Source organism: Pleurodeles waltl, chromosome 4_2 (assembly GCF_031143425.1).
Source record: "Pleurodeles waltl isolate 20211129_DDA chromosome 4_2, aPleWal1.hap1.20221129, whole genome shotgun sequence".
NCBI classification, from domain to species: domain Eukaryota; kingdom Metazoa; phylum Chordata; class Amphibia; order Caudata; family Salamandridae; genus Pleurodeles; species Pleurodeles waltl.
This window is the reverse complement of record NC_090443.1, coordinates 42830724-42849696: the sequence shown is the minus strand read 5'-3', so window position 1 is coordinate 42849696 and position 18973 is coordinate 42830724. Positions and strand designations below refer to the sequence as shown.

Genomic DNA, 18973 nt, shown 5'->3' with positions numbered 1-18973 from the left:
CTATAACATATCCCACTTCTACTACTGCTGTGCTCTGAGGGAACTGGGAATGAGCTGAACCCATGCCCTTTGCCCAGTACCCCTGCATGCAGTACAAATCGGTTACCAGACAGAACCAACATCATTTAAAGTTACACAACTTACACTTCTTATTGATTTATGACTGACCGCACTACATGGATATTTCGTGGCCCATCACCGTTTCATCATGGCCCTTCCGTCCCATGGATCCTCGCTATAGCTTTTTCTGCCCTCATAAGCACTCCAATCGCACTCACCAAGAAATGTACATACATACTTCTCCTCTTGTCGCTACCTCCCCCACACTACGAATACGCCCCCAGAAAGCCTGTCGATCCCCAGATCCCACTCATACCAGTGTGCGTGTCTCCAAAGTTCGAGAGGCTCCTCGGTCACACCAAGTAGGAATTGCCCTTCGCCTCGGTCACATCCCCATTGAAGCCTCCGTTCCCCGTACGAATCCTGACAATCTTCCAAGCTAGATGGAGAGGTTACACTTTTCCCGGTGTCCTGTCAACGGCAGTGGGGTGCTCACTCTCGACACATGCCCTTATCGCTCTGCGTGTGAGGAGTCTACCCCTTCATCTTGGAGGGCCGAGGCCCGCGCCTTCCCGCTAACGTCGCCTCTTACAGAGGATTCTCCACCCCCGATAGCTCCACTCCCAGACTCCCCTGAGAGACCGTCGCCACCTCCGGACTCAGGGCGCTGCTGCTACGCAACAGCAGAACGGAAGTGCCCGCCCTCTAGCCTAACAGGAGCAACGTGTGACGGACCGTGTAGACAGCCAATTGAGGGCATAGCAACACTAATGTCTACACCAGCCGCCAATGGGAATCGCGCTAGGGGCTTGACACACAGGTGGTGAATCAGGTGGCCGGTGACGTTGAAGCGGACACAGGCGGTGACGGAGACTGTAGTTCAGGGTCCGGGCGTTTCTAAAATGATTCGTAGGTTAGCAGCTAGCTGCATGGACTGAGCCCCCAGGATATTATAACGTTTTCGAGCATTCGCGACAATAATTTTCAATTCCGTTAAGGACACGCAGGCAAGGATTATGTTTTTCTTTCCATGCTTTATTTTCTCAGCAGTCGATAAAAAAGAAAGTTTACTTAGCCCTACACTTGCCAAGAAACACTTTCAGTTCTTCCTCTACTTCTTCGTACGGATATTCCTTTAGTACACCGTTTTATGATCTCTACCTTCTCTCATAGGAGTTCACTCATTCACTTCACCTACAGCCTTTTTTCTTTTACCACAATTACCTGAACTTCTCCAAATTGCTCCATTCTTTGATGCATTTGATCAGCTTTCACATGTCCTCAAAACATTCAGTTTTAAAGTCTTTAGATTCTCATCACTCACCATCATCCTGACATTCTTTCTCAGTTTCTTTCTTTGCGTCAAATCAAATCCACATTCATCAGCCAATTTCTCCATCTTTGCATACACCTCTATGGCTACTTCCAATCAATCAGGAATTTTTAAAGTGCACTACTCACCCGTGAGGGTCTCAAGGTGCTGAACTGGAGGAGGGGGGGTGCTGCTACTGCTCAAACAGCCAGGTCTTGAGAAGTTTCCGAGGTCTGGCGCAGGTGGGTGGGAAGAGTGTTCCACGTTTTGGCGGCGAGGTGCAAGAATTATCTACCTGCTGTTTGTAGTTCCGTGGAAGCGTGGGATGGTCGCAAGGGCGGCAGAGCGGAGATGCCAGGTCGGGTGTAGAAGGAGAGCCGTCTGTTGAAGTATTCTGGTCTGGGGTTGTGCAGTGCTTTGTGAGTGTGGGTGAGGAGTTTGAAGGTGATTCTCTTGTTGACTGGGAGCCAGTGCAGGTTACTCAGGTGGTCTGTGATGTGGCAGTGGTGGGGGATGTCCAGCATGAGGCGTTCTGGATGCGTTGCAGCCTCTTCTGGAGTTTGGCCATGGTTCCTGCGTAGAGGGCATTGCTGTAGACCAGTTTGCTGCTTACAAGGGCTTGGGTGACTGTTCTTCTGATTTCAGTGAGTATCTATTTGTAGATCTTTCGGAGCATGTGGAGGGTGTTGAAGCAGGAGGAGGAGATGGCGTTGACTTGCTGGGTCATGGATAACGAGGAGTCCAAAATGAATCCTAGGTTGCGTGCTTAGTCGGTGGGAGTTGGAGTGGCTCCGAGTGTGGCAGGCCTCCAGGATTCATCCCAATGCGGAGGGGGTGGAGCCGAAGATGAGGACTTCCGTCTTGTTGTTATTGAGTTTGAGGCAGCTGCTCTTCATTCAGCGATGGCCTTCATTCCTTCGTGGAGGTAGGTCTTGGCGGAGTCCTTGGCGAGGGAGAGGATCAGCTGGTTGTCGTTGGCGTATGAGATTGAGAGAGCGTAGCTTATGTAATCTATATTAACATGCAATGTTTATGAATTAAAGTGTGATGATGCCGCATAGAAACTATAATAATAGTAGTTTTGCTTAAACGTGCACTTGAATTGTGACCACGAAGAGTGGCCACCAATGTATACGCATACTAATAATGATGACAAAAATGTGTATGTTACGTTCAATTAAGCTTATATTAACATTTGTGTTATTAAATCTGTATTGAAAACCTCGTAGGCCTTAAGTTAGCATGAGCTGCAGCTTAGCTGCTCGGCTCTCATAATAAAGGCATTTTTCTATTTTTCAGTGTGCTGACTCACAAGGGGCCATGACCCTGCGTGTTCTTTTTCTTCGACTTGGAAGATGAATGTAACCATGCTAGATCCGTTCTCAGGCGCATTTTTTATGCCCATGGAATAAATGTTAAAAAAATATTGAAACAGTGTAGATTAATGTAACGTACAAGGTCATTCAAACCGGGGAAGACAATGGAACTGCTGACCAAAAGATGTACAAAGAATTACCAAGGGATGAAATAACACCAGATGTGCCACCTCTGAAGACGTCAATTACGAACACCAATCAAAGACTTGTAAACCAATATGGGGTGACGATTAGAATTACCTAATGCGTTATATGATAGGTTAAAGATAGTGGGGTATAGCAAATGTCCAATAGAATTTTGGGGGAATGTACTACGAAAAAGGGATAAAAACCCATGTCACAGAAAGGTCATCATGGCGGGTTAGGGAATGCTATTGATTTTATCCAGAAACTCTGCCACTCAGTTTGGTGACTTGAGATTTATTAAAACCATCCTTGCCCTTAGTTTGTCCATTTACACTTTTCCTCCTTATGAGGGAAGTGCCCTTTTATCCCCGAGCTGAGTTCTGACTGATGGCGTTTTGACTGATGTCCTGAAGACGAAGACTGAACCTGTGCGCTGACCTAATCTTTGGAGGTAATTATGACAATGCATTTGTAATTTGTCTGTTTGCTTTTCCTTTCTAGGTACCAACTGCTTACTTTTGACAGAGACCTTAGCTAGGTGTTTTCCAAATTGGTGTTCTAAATTGTTTTGCATGAAGCCCAACATGCGAATGCTAATTAGTGGTTAGGATAGGTGTTCACCAAACTGACGCAAATAGACAAACGACCGAGACTATGCTTTGTTGCACTGACACAATAATGACACTCTGCTAAACTTGATCTATGTTCACGCCGTGTTATGTTCTGATATTCGTGATTCTCGCTTTATTGAAATCTTATCAAAGTTGCCATATCGTGACTATGCTATTGTGTTTCTTGGTGTTGAGATTAACGCATATACTCATAGATTGTAACTAATAGGGAATACAAATCATCATAAAATTCTACTAATCAAGGTGTGGTTATTCATGGCTGCAAGGTCCTGGTAGCGTCTTTTGATTTTATTAATGACTTTGTCTAAAGTGAAATGTATTGTCGTGATAAATATTGATGACATTATTGATGCATTGATTGATATATTTTATAACTATCTCATCCTACGGTGTCTCTCAACTGGGTCAAAAGATTCATTGGCCTAAAACGAGTCCTGATGTGTAATAAAATATCGGAAAAGGGATGCGTTAACAAGATGATGTTGATGTTGTGTGATCGGGCGATGTTAGCGAGCGGGGCTGTGTAGACGTTGAAGAGGGTCGGGCTGAGGGACGAACCCTGGGGTACGCCACAGATGATTTCGGTGGCGTCCGAGCAGAATGGGTCGGTGTTGTGCCGAGCTGTTTGAGGCAGAGGTTGGAGAGGTTGTCGAGCAGGGTGGCGGTGTTGTCGTCGTTGGTGTTCTTGAGGTGGAAGTTTAAGTCCCCGAGGAGTACGTAGTCAGTGGATGCTAGAGCGTGCGTGCTGATGACGTCGGTGATGGAGTCGCTGAACTGCTGTCGGGGGCCGGGAAGCCTGTAGATGAGGGTCCCTCGGAGGGTGGTGTTTGGGTCAGTGTGGATCTTGAAGTGCAGGTGTTCGGTGCTGAGGATGTCTTCGGTGCTGGTCGTGATCCTGAGGGTGTTCTTGGGCAGCATCTTTGCCCATGTAGACCAATTCCCTCTCTGTATCGTGTCCTAGAAAGTCTAAGCCTACATTACCCTTTACAATCTCTTTAAATTCAGTTTTGAAATGGACAATATTTATCCTCTGTGAGACTACATTATGGGACAGAGGGGTTAATCCAAGAGCTGCCAGATGCACCGTTCCACCAGTAACGGGGGCCTCGCTAAGCCCTTCAATTGGACTTTTAAGGTCTGCCATGCTTGAATCAACTCCAGTGATTGGGGTACTGCTCGAGTGTTGCTGAGCTTGGGGTGTGCTGGTAATCATTTGGGTGAAGTGAATGCTATTCAGGTTCCTGCTAGTGCTTAGGTTAAGTTCTCTATCATGGGTGCAGCATTACAGAGAGGGTGTCTTGTCCTTGGGATTTTTTTTATAAAGCATCCTCCTCCTCCTCACTTTTTGGATTGTATTTCAGCTATGGGTTTATTTTTAGCACTGGGGTTCTCTTTCTCCAAAGCCTCACTATTGAGGGGTGTACGCCGGTTATCTCACATCCTTCCTCCATCATTTTTTTGTCTCTCATCTTGTGCTCTCATTCAGGAACAGGCCTTATTTTGGAATTTAAGCGCAAACCTTTTCCTTTTATTTGCATCCGCAGCCTGTTCCCAAGATTCAGGGACTCAAAATGGGTGGAACTAGTATGGGGCTTTAAGTCATACATTCTCCTTCTCAGATTCTCAAGTCTAGGTATCTGAAATGTCCCACATAATGGGAATTGTAACTCCCCATCTTTTGCAGTATATTCATGCCATTGTTTGAGCCATACACATGTGCAACCCTTTCTTGGCCGCCATATCCCTCACTGGTGATCCCTCAGGTGGGAATTTTTATTCCTGCTCTAAAGTTTTTTTCTGCGTTTTTGAAAAAGGATTCACCATATTCCCGTCTAACTACATCTGTGACTATCGCACTCTTCTCACACACAACCCTTTCTCTTTCCCAGAGCTCACGGCTTGTCTGCCAATACCAGAGTGACCCTTTCAAAGGTCAGCCAATTGCAGCAAGGCTCTCTGCATTTGCCAGCCAATCCCTGTCATTTGCCCTATGTCAGCAGCCTGTGTTTTGTCGATCTTCTCTAAGCTCTCACCACACATCCCCTAGAATTTAATGTTGTCTGCTTTTTCTATACTAGAAAGTTTCCATAAGATGGAAAATGCTATCCACTTTCACTTGCTGACAGAGTCTCGACCTGCAGGAGCTTGCTGTTACAGGTGCGCTCACTTTCGTGCACTGAGAAATAAATGACTACTAACTTTGTTTTTTCAGTACAGTCGCACAAAAGCACTGCTACGTCCCTATCCTGGTGTGACTGATAATGCTTCACAGTACACCTCACCTTATCAGACAATGTATCAAATTATAAAATCTCAAACTGTACCTGAGTTCCCTCTCTGTAACCTTGTGATGTCATGAGGACCCTTTTTGGGACCTGAGTTGGTCACCGCTGTTTTAGGTTTCGTTTTATAATTCATGGATATTCACGTTCTATTCATGCAGGCAAAGCTGCTTTTTAACATTGACTTTTTCTTATACATTTAATCAGTTGCTTTTGTTCCAGGAAGGCAAGGAACATGTTGCAAGCTCAATCAGCCTTTGCACCTTATATAATCATTACTTCTTGTCCAAAGCTGTAAAGTGAGGTGCACAATATGCTAACTAGGATTGCCCATTTAGGAGAGAGCTTCTGTCACAAGACACAGCATTACATCACAGCTGTATTTCCAATGTGGTATGGTTCTAATACATAAACAGTGCACTGACCCAAATAGGGTAGAGGGCATTCCGACCACGACAATCCTGGGACACATGCTGTGTGACACTCACCTTGGCTTGTGCTGATCTGCCAACTTTCTGAGGGGATTGCCATCTCCGCAACAGGCTGATTTCCGATATCCTATACAGGTATGGGGCTGATCCCTCAGATCAGGCCAGGCAGAGGATTACAACCACTCTGGTCTCAGAAATAGACAAAAAAATTATGTAGGAATCTCTAGAGCCTCTAGAATATCTAGAACCACATACATCACTGTTGGACTGTTTATCATTTTTATAAAGCTGGTTACCTTGCCTTGTTTCATCTGCCTAAGTATCACAGCAAACTCACTATATACCAGATTGCGATTGTGTCAATAAATGTACTAAAAATGTACCTTTAATCTTTGTCTCGCCTCAGCATGCATGTGTAACAGAGCTAAAGGGATACGATTTGTTTCCAAGACTTCCCTGGAGAGTCTGAGTGTCATGTTCAGTTGCCACAATCACCTTTATCCCAGTGGGTTTGGCGGTTTGGGTGAGGCACTGTGAGGTAGCCCGGAGTTAGGCTGGCAGTTACTGACTGTGTGGATTGACTCAGTCTCCCACACCTTGCTGTTCTGCCATCTTAAACATGAGGTCTTATTACCAAAGTAGGAACCCTATAACACTTGTACAAAAAGTCACCTGTAAAAAGTTTTAAACCAAAGCAATTTATATCTTCCTCTTTAAAGTTTAAAAAAATAAATCAGATACAATGATTACTGTCCCTATAAATCCCAGAGTCAACGTTATATAATAGCTAAAGTTGAACTCTGTCCACCACATCTCCTTCTTCCTCTAACTACTAGTCTCAACATGCACTTTCGCTCTTCGTGCTTATCTGGGTCTAATCGCACAATCACAACATACCCTATTGATACTAACTCTGTTGTCTTCAGGGTTACAGAGTCAGCCACCTCATCCGGGAGTCAGGATCGGGTCAGTGGGCTGGGTGAATTTGGATCTTAGGGCAAAACCACCTCCTGAACCATAAAGGTGCAGTTTGTCGGTTTTGAGGCCAATATATCTTGTCATGGCAGGTCCAATCTATGCCATTTGGAACCATCAACTCTGCTACCAGATCTGTCAGCACGCTAAGCTGCCTCTGCTTTACTTCCCAAGTGAGCAGACAACTTGGATCGCTAGCAGTGTTGTCCTTATCGGACTTTGATGCTCCCCGCTGGACATGTCTCTCTTTTGGTATTGTAAGCACTAGTCATAGCACAAGGAAAGGAAAGTGTTCCACTCAAAGAATGACAGACAAGGGTCTCACGTTCTTAGATTTACCCAAATTAAAATAATTACACCAATGCAAAAGTGTGGCCATCAATTAGTCAAATTAAAGCATATAGGCTCAATAAGAAATAAGAAGCCAAGAACTCATTAGACATCTAGCAATGGCAAATCCAGCATTCACCTTCAACAAATACGGAAAAGGCCTCCTCCTCACTTGGAGAAATCGAACTCTTTTATAGGACTTTAAAGAAAAGATGTCATACATTCACTACATTGATACATGTTTCACAGGCTTTTAATCAACAGAAAGCAAGCAAAGAGAAAATTTAAAAAATAATACATTTGGCGATTCTCTCATCATTCTACTGCATTGATTTGAGTGTTTCACAGCTTCTGCACAAAGAACGTGAAATGTTGCATAGTATGCTATTCAATCTGGGATAGTTAACTTGTCCCTGAAAAGGTGAATTTTGTCCAACTCAGCTGGGAAAGTCTCCTTATTATTCTAGCAAAGCCCAAAGTTCTTGAATAAACAGTAGAAACAATCATGTGGGATATGGCAATGCCACGTCCAAGATGGATGACAGAAGCTAAGTTGTCCTAGAATAGTTAAAGCACCTTTTTGCATTTTATGCATTGAAATTTTGACAATTTACTTTAATACCAGAAATAAGTGTAATCTAATCATAGCCTTTTAGAAGTAGACATCTGTGTCATACGACTGTGCTTATGATTCTATTTCACGACCAGAGTGAAGATTATGCCTTTTTTTCTTTGCCTACACAGCAGCATTTTATACATTAGCAATGATAAGTATTATAAGGAGAAAAACTACAAGTCCCATAAGTCAAAAGCATGTTATAACACCATAGGATAACCGCCAATCAGCATACCTTAGAATATACAACTTCCTCTTTTCTAGTTGAAGAGATGGATGCCTCATTCTTATTCTCCTGTGTGTTTCACTGAACCCTTTTGTCCTATTAAATTAGCATTCCCAGGGCTCTGACTGTTGGAGATGAGACAATTCTGATGTGTATTAGCAACCTCTTCCAGCTGCAGAGGAGAATGAGCGGGCCCTAGAAGAAGGCAGCGGTGGCAGCCGCATATGTCAAGGGAGGGGTGGGGAGGGGACTACTGGCGAAACAATTTTTTTTTAAGTACAAAAAAGAAGAATACACCTACCTCGCGCTGCCTGTCTCCCGCCGCCGTCTCCTGCTACCTCGTTACTCTTGTTGTGTGCCAGCATTCACTGGGACACCAGCACAGGCTCCCCAGCAATCCTGCCACTGCTTAGATGCTAAACATAGCATGTAAGCAGCGTCAGGATTGGTCTGAGCGGCAGTCAGTGCCTCTCAGACACACGCCAGGGGTCTATGCTGTTTCTCCAGCCTGGTTGTGTACACAATGCTTTAATTACATTAAAATATTGCCTGCCTCATGTCCATTTAAAGCTAGGTGGGTTGCGAAAATTTGTCACTCTAAAAAGTGGGTCATGGTTCTATAAAGTTTGCAAAGCACTAACCTACAGTTTTTTTGTTCTCCTCTTCAATCTTGCTCGCCAATACTGATATACTTTGCTTTCCCTCTCAGAAACATAATTTCTCAAGGAGTTGCCCAGCTTCTTTTGAAAGAGGCTATTCATGAGACTGTTCCACATCCAAATGCTTTCCTCAACAATACATGTGCCATAGACCAGAAAGGAGGGGGGTCACAGAGTTGTGATGAATATAAAGGAATTCAACTCCTGGTTAAAATACTGACATTTCAAGATGGAGAAAATTCACCTCCTCAAAGTTCCCTTGTGGCAGCACGTTTGGATGGTGTATCTAGACTCGGAAGACCCCTATTTGACCATACCTATTTTCAAGTTGCATCACAGGTTCCTGTGGTTTCAGTGGCAGAATTATGAATTCACAGCTCTCCCATACAGCTTAACATCTTTCCCTTGGTGCTTCACCAAGATCATGAAGCCTTTGGAAAAAGCTTTGAGGACCAATGGATTTTCGTTGATCCTTTATTTGGACAATAACCCTCTCATATCACTGAGGTGTTCCCTTCTTTCACAACAAATTACTGTAACAATAGACCTCCTACAGAACTTGAATTTTCTACTTGAAGTTCAGAAACCTCAGTGTGTCCAATGCAAACATTGACCTTCTTAGAGTGCCATGTCAACTCGGTGAAGGTGACTCTTTCGCTCCTCAGCTCCAAGAAAGATCTATGCAATAAGGAAAGATGTGCAGAAAGTCATAACGGGAGGCTGCTCTTCATTGAGGTAGATAGCCAGGATTGTGGATCTTCTAAAGGATTGATTCAGGCCATTTTTCTGGGCTGTACTCTATAGGGCCCTCAATGATTAAAAATAGCCCATCTTCAGAAGAGTATCTTGTATGGTGACATAATTCCTCTCATACAGAATGCAAAATACGTTGGTGACTTACCCACTTAAAGGTGTGGAATGGCCGAGCAATTTTCAGTTCTCCCAGATATGGTGATAGTCAGATACTGGCAGAATAGTGCACGGTGTCAGGTGCTGATTGATATCCACGGGAGGGAAATGTTCCCTGGTAGAACTGGATATAAACAGCAATTGCTTGGAGCTATTGGCGGGCTCCTTCGCTATCAAGTCCTTAACAAAAGACTAGTTTTTGTGGCATCCTCTGGAACATGGACAATATTTTGGCAGGGAAGAATATCAACAAACTCTGAGGTACAAAGTCCAAGATTTTAGCTGAGTTGGAGAAGGGCTTTTGGCATTTCTGCCTTCATCGCAAGTTAGCATTCAAGGCAGAGCATCTGCTGGATGCCTCCAATCAGACTGCAGACTGCAACTCCAGATTTCTGCTAGACATCAGCAACTGGATGTTGAAAATTGAGTTTTTCCTAAGGCTGATCAAGCTATGGGGTCCTTGCCACTTGGATCGGTTTTCCACCTGGCTCAACAGGCAACTCCATACATTTTTCAGTTAGGAGCAGAAGTTTTGGATGCCTTCCTACTAAAGTGGCCCAGAGAACACTTTTGTGCGTTTTCCCCCTTCAACATGCTGACTACAGTGACATCTCAGGTGCGTAGGCAAGCAGCAGCTCTTCTCCTAGTGATTCCACTTTGACGTTCTCAAGCATGGTTTCCAATCCTATTGGAGCTCTTGTGTGACTGTCCAGTTCCTCTTATCTGCAACTAAGGACCTCCTGAAGGATTAATTCAGGAACACATTTCCATTGGTACTGGAAGGGCGACTGAGACTTATAGCTTGGAGGATTTCCGGGAAGGATGGCAGATGCAAGACCTTTTGTAAAAAAGAAAAGCTGCAGGATATTTTTCTGCAGAATGGACAGTTAGCAATTGCAAGCTCTACAATTCTACGTGGAGACGATGGCATTGCTGGTGTATGGAATAAGATCTCGATTCCATTCAGGCACATATTGTTTAAATCTCGAAATTTCTTTCAGAGTTTGTAGAATCTGGTAGGCACACAGATCTTAGAATAACTTCAGGTCTGCCTTTTCAACTGGCCATGCCTCAGTGTCCCGTTGGTCTGTCAGTCAATGTCCTTTGATTTGTAAGCTAGCTAGAGGGTTTAGGTTTATAGTACCCACCTTAATCAAGGTATACTAGACTCTGGGATGTTAACATATTATGGTTCTGAAATCATTGGCCATCAGATGAATATGTATCCAGAAAACAATTGTCAGCCAAAACTAGCCACCCTGCTTTGCTTAATTGTTTACAGAAGGGTGTCGGATGTTAGATCACTGGAAATGTTAAGTAGGATTTTTACACCAGTAGGAGTTATTTTTACCATTGGCAGGAGAACAAATACCTCTTCTAGGTCAGTTTCATACCTGAGTTTTCCTGACCACAATAATTTGCATTTTTGGTTGCTTGAAGGAATGTGAATCGTGTACAGTGAGTATAGACTGCACAACGTTAACCAACTTCTGATCTTGTTGTTGTTCAGTGAACATTTATACACACAGATGCTTGTTTGTTCAAATTAATAAAGCAATTTAAATAAGTAGCAACTTCTGATTTGTAGTTCAAACCTGTGTCCAACACAGCAGAGCTGATTATAAGTAAGCTTTAACCAAAAAGAAGGGGTCTACCCAATTAACCCCACTATACCTGGGTAGGATTTGAACTCAAAAGCAAAAATGGTAAAAAGTAGGGAAAAATATGTTTCTTAATATAAAAAAATGAAACTATAAATCAGTCATTGAACCTGCAATTTAATTACATACAATTAATTAATGATATTTCTTTTAAAAATAGACACTAGATTGTACAAAACAAATAATATACATAATTCAAATTACAAACAAACAAAAAATGAATTCCATGAATCGTAGTCCTTCAATCCTCTCCTCATTATTTCCAAACAGTGTGGTTATCGTCAATATTGTTATCATAAATCCACAGGAAAGAGATGGTTGCATCATCTAGCACATCTCTATGTCCTCTTTACTTTCATCCATGTTTAAAGAAAGATGTGTTCAACAATCCTTATAGGACATGTATAGTTTCCTTGCAACCTCTCTTAACATACAAAAGGTTGACGTGTTTCGGCCCACTTGAATACAGGCCTCATAAGGAATAGCGGAGAAAAAAGTACCTGTATTTAGTCGGTTTTAGTCATACTAGACCGAAACCACCTCTTTCTTTCATCTCTCCCAAGCATCACATCACAGATCTGCTTAAACGCATCCATATGTATAGCGTTTTTTGCCTCCCCAGAAAACCCCCTGGCCCTTCAAATGTGAGTTCAAAACTAAGCTTTAAGCAGACGTAATCCTTGCCTCTAGTCATGACGTAAAAATAAAAAATCCTAGCTTTTGAGTCTTCTGAAACTTTTCAGTTCTATTAAGGACACAGAGGTGAGGATTATCCCCCAAAAAGGATCAATGCCTGCACAGCTTGGTCTAGGCTAAGTCCCACCCATGACTTACAGTTACAGGTAGTATATTTTTGAAGAGAATAAAAACGGAGACTATAATGTTTGTGTAATAAAGAAGCAGGATTTTGTGATCAACCTATATATGTAGAAGTTAAGTATATTTTGTTACAGGTTTAGGTAATAAGCAAGAATAAGATGTGGGTGACTTCAGGCGGTTGTTTGCAGAAAAAAAGAGGACGTTGGATGGTGAGGCTGGCTTTATCTGCATCTCTATATGCTGATTGGCTATTATCCTATGGTGTCATGACATAATGCTTTTGACTCATGGGATTCATAGCTTATTTCCTTTATAATGCGTATTACTGTTAATATTTAATTGGTTACTTAGTATGCAAATATAAAAAAAAGAAGGGACAATTCTCGTCTTTGTATCCTTAATAATAGAATTGAACACTTTAAAATGCAAAAGCTAAGAGATTTTCACATTTTGTCAGGACCAGAAGCTCTGATTATGCTTCTCTTTACTGTTTCAGAAGACCAGCCAAACAACAACAATAAACAAACTACAAATCCCATGAACATAACAGTCTAGTCCACTAATGACCAGCCTCCACAATGACCAACTAGGATAAAATGTTTCCTAGCTATCGCTTAAAGAATTTTCAATTCTATTAAGTAAATGGAGGTGAGGATTATGCTGCTCTTTCTTTACAGACAGAAACAGCAGCAAATAAAAGTAAACACATTACAAACTACATTTCCCATTAACACTTTTAATACATCATTAGTGTGTCCACCAATCCCCATTTTGCCTTTACCCTCAAAATTGAGAGATACCATCTTCCCAACTCTTTCTTTGCAGTGCAAAACTTCCAACTTTAATGTTTCTTGGCCATGCACCACAGTCTCACATCAAATAGTCTTTCAGCTATTTAATTGTGTGCAGGTCAACCCCCACTCTCAAATCTCTGATGGACCAGAGATCTTGCACCTTCATTTGTTAATCCTACTTCTGTTCAGTTCCTGTACTAAAGAAAAACTGAAGTAACATCTGTGTTGTGGTCTCTGTTCATACAATTAGGGTGGGTAATGGAATTCCAGAATTTGTTACATCAACGCTAGCATGAAACAACATCTATATTCGTACTAAAACAATTATTCTGGGTAGGATAATTCTTGCCATTCGAAAATTTTGCTTGCTATAGCTAGAACTGTTTTCATACTGTAGCTGTACTGGAGGCTTAGATTGTGTTGTTTTAAAGTTCAGACACAACAACTGAAGCCATATTTACAACAGGTTTATAATAAAACTTCTTAAAAGTTGACTCTGAGGACCAATTCCGTGGTTCATGATGTCCTCGAACCTAGAGCCCAACAACAAAGCGTTTCTGCCTTTGCTTCTCTAGCCAAGAGTCCCAAATTTGCTGACAGCAATACCAACCTCTGCCATGATTTTTGTAACCCACATGGAAAGTATAGCCAGTTTAACCAGTTTATATGGCTTTTGTAGAACAATAAGTAATTGACCCTTAGTGTGTGAACAGAGTACTAGAACAATCTTCATATGCCTTCAAGCAGAGCAAACCACATTATTTTGGATTATCTGGAAAGGCTGGGTAGGATATACTTTTTGGAAAAGGTTTTGTCTGCTTGGAAATTTAAAAAACATGCATAATGCATAGCGCTAGCGTCTGACACTCCTCTACAGGATACCAAGCACAACAAGCTAGTTAATTTAGAGGATAGCTGCTTTTTCGATAAATTTAAGTTATCTATCCGACTTCTAAGAATTTCAGTACAACATTGACGTCCCACGAAATGACATATTTTGGCCTGGTCTGATAAACCAATCTAAACACTCTCGTCAGCTTACATATTAATAGGTGTTTGTTCACTGGTTTCCTTTCACTCGTGCCATGCTTGCTAAAGTGGCTGATTGAAAATAATTTACTGTATTTTAAGCCAGCCCATCTGAAGCCATCTGAGGAAATTTATTTCCAGATGCAACTCTGCCACCCCGGGATCTGCACCATATTTGTTGCACTAACACACCTGTCTTTTCCATGCCGCATGATGTTGTTCATGGATGTAATTAGTACAAGCTTGTTTGATGAAGGACACAGCCTGTTGCAAAATACTTGGTACTTGCCATTGTAGGCCAAAATTCGACAATTGCATAAGTGCCAATTGGCCTGTTAGTACCAAGGACATTCGTGCTCTTGGTGGGTCCATCAAGATATCTGGAAATATTAGAAATATGAGTGGTATTCCCAAGACTTCCCTAGCAGTATGAGAAACAATGATTGGGCTTGCCAGAACCAGTAGAATAAGAGCTGCCGTCTGCCTCTTTACCTGATCAGCTACTCGAGGGACCATGGAGAAAGGGGCAAAGGAATAATGGAGGCCCTTGTTGCACAACTCAATGAGCACATCTATTGCTTTCGTGAGTAGTTTGCCCTTCAACTAAAAAACTAGAGTTCTAGTCTGCCAGTACATTCCTATGGGCCCAGCCTCTATTCCACCACCATGTATTTTCTGTACTGGAGGCAAAAGTGGCAAAAATCTTTGGCTATCTCTGCCACCATTTTTTTATCTCGCCCCCCTCTAACCTTTATATATACTTTACTGCAGAGATATGGTCCTCCTTGAGAAGCATACAACAATTTGACTTTCGAGGGGACAGTAGATTTATGGCACATAAACCTGGTAGTAACTGCAAACAGTTGATTTGAAGCTCTGCTCTGCTTGTGACCATTGTCTTCCTATGGAAATTATGCTACTTCTGGCTCCCCAGTCCCACTGGCTGTCATCTGATTCTATAACAACCTATGGTTAAGAGCCAAAGATGGTCTTGCCGTTGCAGGCTTCCATGTGCCCTTTCCATCATGACAATTTCACATGAGCTTCTTTGGAAATTTGGATTTCATCCTTGTATGCTAGCCCCATCTTCAAATATTGAATTTCCACCTTGTAAGACTTTGTAGTGAAGAGGTCTGAGAAATACTGTCCAGCTTTTAGTCTTAGTGTTCATTCTTCTTGCTGAAGGTAGACTTCAATTTCTTCTTGACGTCCTTTATCTTTTGCTTTGGTAGTTACAGTTGATCTCTGAAGAAATCCACCTAGTCTCAAAAACTCTATAGATTGTGTCTTCTCGTTTATGACAAAACCCAGTTCCTGCACCAGGTGGATCGACCATGCCAGATGGAGCATTAGTTGCTCCGATCCCAAGCCATAATGATCAAGTCATTCATGTACACTATTAGGCATTCTCCCTGTGCTCTCAATGTCTCCGTAACTGGCTTCATCACCTTAGTGAAACACTAAAGCACCAAGGTGAGGTCAAATGGCAGTCCTAATAATTTGTACCATTCATTTTTTCCAATTGAAATTGCAGAAATCCTATCTGAGAAGCAAATAATAGGGGTTGTTAAATATGTGTCTTTGAGGTCCAGTTAACCATCCAATCAAACCCTTGAGTCTTTGAGCCATTAGCAGGACCAAGTCTAGCTCCAGTTGCCAGTGGTCGACTGGGCATTTGTAGGAAAGGCCCCGTTGTAGCCTGTTGTATCCCTGTAGCTTGAATAGGAGGTCTGCCTTATGACCCTTGTATTGCACAACTCTGTCTTGAGTACAAGAGGGAGAGCAGATCCAGTCCTTTAGGGTTTTTGCAGGTCTTAGACAGCAGGTTCAGCCCTCTCCTGATCTTCCACAGGTCTGGGAGTACCCTGAAGTGAGTTCCTGTACATGGCCCATTTATGCCTGGAATGAGTTAGTGGGTGGGAATAACCCCTGGGCATACTTTTACCAATGGGGTAAAGGTTTCCAAGGCAAACGCTACCCACTTTGGACATTTTCAAGATGGTGAAAGCCTTTGACCACACTAAACTTGGGCTCTGAGGGCTGTGTGTGTGTTTGTTGTATACCATGGTAATTCTAGGGTTCTCCCACATCTAACGCTAAAATACAGTTTGAAGCAGGTCCTGTACCCACAACAAACTCGGAGACAGAAGTCTGGTAGCACACAATTTGAGTTTTACAGCAACCAGACAATGGATACATAAAAATTGTTTTGACATCCTGTTCTCACCCTTTTAATTGTACCCCAAAAGCCATATGTAAAACACCAGCAGCTCTCCCAAGCAGGATTTGACAGTGTAATGTCTAAAAAGAAGCCTGCTGTGATTGGAGTCTTCATGGGAGGGGACACATTAAGGGGGAGGCCTGGGTGTTTACTCCATCTGCTTGTGATAGGGTAGGCTTTCTTTAAATTAATCAAGTTCCTGGGTGGAGCCCATGGGTCATCCTGTCAAGGCCACAACACCACCTCCCCACATTTACGGCCTTTATCTCAACCCTGGGAGCAAGTTCACACCTCATCAAGGGAGCCATTCCAATAGTAATGACTGGCTGGCAGAAATGCAAAATGCAGATTCACATCCAGGAAGTTAAGGCAGTGAAAATGGAACTTTCTAAAACATTACTTTTCCTTAATATTTAGTAAAAATCCAACTTAACCATTTAATTGGAGAGTTAATGACTATTAAAATAGCTGTTTAATTTTTCTAGCTGTTCGCTTTCCCTAAATACAGTTTTAGTATGTAGTATAGCTTCCCAGTGTTTGCCTAGGGAACTGCCAGCCTTGCAATGGTTAAAATAGTTTTTGAGGAATTGTAAGGACATGTATAACATTACATTTCCATATGTTCTATTTTTAAATACTATGTATCCTGCCTTATGGGGAATAAGGTTTTGTGGCCGATTCTGCCACCACGGTCAGAGTTTGGTCCCCAGCCCAGGGCAAACTCTGCCTTCAAGGCTACTGATGATCCAAGGCTTGTGACAGTGTACTGAAAATAGGTATGTTTGATCACTGACTTTGTGTTTCACCACTGTGCATATTGTTCAATATTCACCAGTAGCACATTACATTTTGTATTCAGTTTAGCTGCCTATTGGCTTTATCGTGACGTTAGACAATGCAGTTGAGACATTGCAGATGAGCTGTGTTTTTCCACATGGTAAACTAAGCTTGTGTTTTTCGTATTTTCTCCTACCGAACACGATAGCGTGATAAGGAAGCGCATATTTTGTGTTTTTCTTTAGTGCAGGGAAGGACTCGCCCTTGAAAGAGAGAGCCTTGAAATCTTGGCCAACTTTCAACGTTGTTTCTTCCAACTCTGACCTATAGTAGCCAGCATGTTTTGAATATTCTATAAAAGGCGTCCCTGGGCAGCAGAGATGGGGAATTTTCAGAGACTTTAGTCAGGAGTGGACTTCACTGCCTGACCTCTTGTGAGGGTGGAAAAACTCTTTCTCGCACTTGAACAGGGGTCATCAACTTGCTGGCATGAGAAAGATGAAGAGCAGTGATAGGCCCTACGGTGATGAATTTTGACTTTATTCTTTGCTTGGCAGTTATACTATAAGATAATCACATATATTTGCTGTGTACATTGCAGTTGAGAATCACTTTGCTATATTTTCCTTTCATTGCTGTGACTATTTTTTAAACGTGTGCCTCCAACCTACTAATCTTCTCTCAGGAACCTCATGGTGAAGTAATAATAAATGTCTTCTTTAAACTAAGAAGTGCATTCCAGAGATTTTTGTCAGCTCGGTCATTAGTGAAAGCAAAACAGACAGCTGTCGGTGTCAGAAGCCAGGTCACTAGCCATCAACTGCCAGATGGGCTCTGGTATGGTGCTTTGGGTAGGGCTCTGTTCTAGCTGTGAGGCTGGCAAGGAGCCTCCCATTTACTCCTGCAATCTCTCTGGCCTCTTAGGTTCCTCATGGAGGGAGGCTGTCCTCTCAGGTGACAGACTCACTCTTTCTACTGCCATCTCGGGGTCACACCTTGAGACTGACCTTACAGTTAAGGCTCCATACCCTAAGACTGAACAGATACTTAGCAGTCCAGGACATTCACAGAGGAATCACAGCCACCCTCAAGGGTGACACACTCTGTCATGTAGGGGCCTACTTGGTGCAGGTCTCCAGTCCTCTGTCTCTGTGACAGCGCAGACAGCACCTTTAGGTCAGAGGTGGCCTCACCAAGGTTAGTTTTGGGGTGCTCTTCTTTCAGAGCAGATAACCCCTAACCGACTGCTTCTCCCATTGCGGATGGCCTACACCTCCTGCTCCTTACCCACCATCTGGGCCTCTGTACTCTCAGTTTGGGAGCAGTATCCACAGAAATCTGTGTTTTTGGGGTGCCCTAAGGGCAGCCCATTGCAGTACTTTACTCACTGGTGGAGTTCATTGCCAAGAATGCAGTGACTCTTCTCTGAGTCTGTACCACTCCCATTCTAGGGATACGAGGGCCAAAGGGCAGACTGAATCTTCCTTATAGGTCTGAGTTACAATACAGATTTGTCCTGGCAGTTGCTGTTCTAGGGAACCAGCCTTGCTACGCCCATAGTCTGGCTGGCACCAGTATCAGGTAGAGCAGTACCCATAACCCCATTCACTTTGACTACCTGGAAGTGATCACAACCCTCCTCCGAGATCGCCAGCTTAACATCTGTGTCCACCTCCCTACCAAGGTACACTAGGGCACGCTCTATCCTCGCCTCTGGGAGATAACACCCTCCAGGGCC

At 42.9% G+C, this 18973-nt stretch overlaps 1 protein-coding gene across 1 annotated transcript in view; it reads right to left on the bottom strand.

Moving 5' to 3' along the window:
* Positions 1-760, bottom strand: part of RNF41 (ring finger protein 41) — a 190157-nt gene extending 189397 nt beyond the window's left edge. Inside the window, exon 1 of the mRNA XM_069230564.1 lies at positions 377-760. The gene's annotated coding sequence lies outside the window, so the exon portion shown is untranslated. The remainder of the gene's footprint in view (positions 1-376) is intronic.
* Between the last annotated feature and the right edge of the window lie 18213 nt (positions 761-18973).